The sequence below is a fragment of the Cebus imitator genome, unplaced genomic scaffold, assembly GCF_001604975.1.
Source record: "Cebus imitator isolate Cc_AM_T3 unplaced genomic scaffold, Cebus_imitator-1.0 Scaffold0, whole genome shotgun sequence".
NCBI classification, from domain to species: Eukaryota; Metazoa; Chordata; class Mammalia; order Primates; family Cebidae; genus Cebus; species Cebus imitator.
Window position 1 is genome coordinate 882,004 of NW_016107315.1, and position 1,652 is coordinate 883,655.

The 1,652-nt window shown below is 40.0% G+C and overlaps 1 pseudogene; it reads left to right on the forward strand.

Moving 5' to 3' along the window:
• The first annotated feature begins 1,191 nt into the window (after positions 1-1,191).
• LOC119470528 lies at positions 1,192-1,304 on the forward strand (annotated as a pseudogene).
• Positions 1,305-1,652: the final 348 nt, after the last annotated feature.

The following is a 1,652-nucleotide window of genomic DNA, read 5'->3' on the forward strand; positions in this document are numbered from 1 at the left end:
AAAAAAAAAAAAAAAAAAAAAGCCCAAATCAAGCTGAGCCCCTCTCTACAGGGGGATACACAGGCTTAGTTTAGAATATGTCTGACCAGAATTTGCATGTCAAGCATTTATTCTTTTCCTGGCCTATTTTTTCTTGTAGAAATTATATAAACGCTATCAAATCCACTACTAGGTAAATTCTTAAACCACGCAGCTTTATTACTGTCCTCCCCAAAGAATGTAGTTTGAAATTTTCTCATTTCGGTAGTAGAGGCCCTAACTGCCATTGTATTACTAATAATGCAACATGAAAATGAAGGTGCCTAACTGCTCAGAAAACAAAATCAGCCATCATACTGTAACTCTGAGAGGAATGAGAGGTGGCACAGGCACAAGTGGGCTCGGCCCATGTGAGTGAGGAGAACTGAGGTATCACAGGGCGCGCGTCCTGCGTCCTGGCTGCACATTTGCTGCGGAGCACGTGTTTCTTGCTTCCCTTCGGTTTTCTTCAGTTGTGTTCAATGTACCTTCTGGAACCATAGTGCCCTGTGTTTTCAAGTGTCTGAAATGTTAAGATCTGAGCAAAGTCAAGCAGCTTCCACCAGGCTTTTTTACAGCTGTGCTTGAGAACATTTCCCAGTGGACCAGGGCCTCGAGAAGGCCGTTTTTCAGCAAGTTCAGCAGATATGTGCAATGTTTTCCCTTGGTTTTGCATTTGACATCTTCATTTAGAATGCTAAGATGCAATATCATTCACTTCAAAGTATATGTGTTCTAAATGGTTTTTATTCTGTATTACTGCTTTGGCCATGTGGCTCTCATGACTTTCATTGTACCAGATTCTCAGCTCCCTGAAATGTGGGGATGAGAAGCTCTGGAATTACAGCAAGGTTTTTTGTTTCATGAGCGCAATACTGTATCATTAACATTTTTAATGGTATGGATTTTATACCATCTGTGTATGTTTGCAAATATTAAGTTATTACATGTTTTAAAATGATCGTTTTTCATCCTAAATTTTATATGTTTGCAAATATATTTTTTTAATAAAATTTCAAAACCAAGTTTTAGCACCTATTAAAATTTAATTGTGTTTTTATTTAATTTGTAAAAATAGGGACTTTTGAATGTGTTGCTGCTACACTTCGGCAGAGTGCCATACTGGTGAGATGGGAAGAGGCAAAAAAACAAAATTGATAAAACCGTTAACAGATCTTTTGTAATTCATAAGCATGACCATTAGGTGTTCGCGCACACACACATAACACACACACGAGATGTGGCATCCTGAAACATTACAATGTCAGGACATTGCCTGTCTGACCCACAAAAAACAAAGCTGATTATCTTGGGAGACCGAAGTCAGTGGGTCACCTGAGGTCAGGAGTTCAAGATCAATCTGACTAACATGGAGAAACCTTGCCTCTACTAAAAATACAAAATTAGCCCAGGCTTGGTGGCACATGCCTGTAATCCCAGCTACTCAGGAGGCTGAGGCAGGAGAATCACTTGAACCCGGGAGGCAGAGGTTGCAGTGAGCCAAGATCACGCCACTGCACTCCAGCCTGGGCAACGAGAATGAAACTCTCTCTCAAAAAAAAGGGAAAAGAAAATTTGCATCTGAAGTTGCTGAGATCAACATAAAAATGAACTTTCCGTCCACAAAATTATGA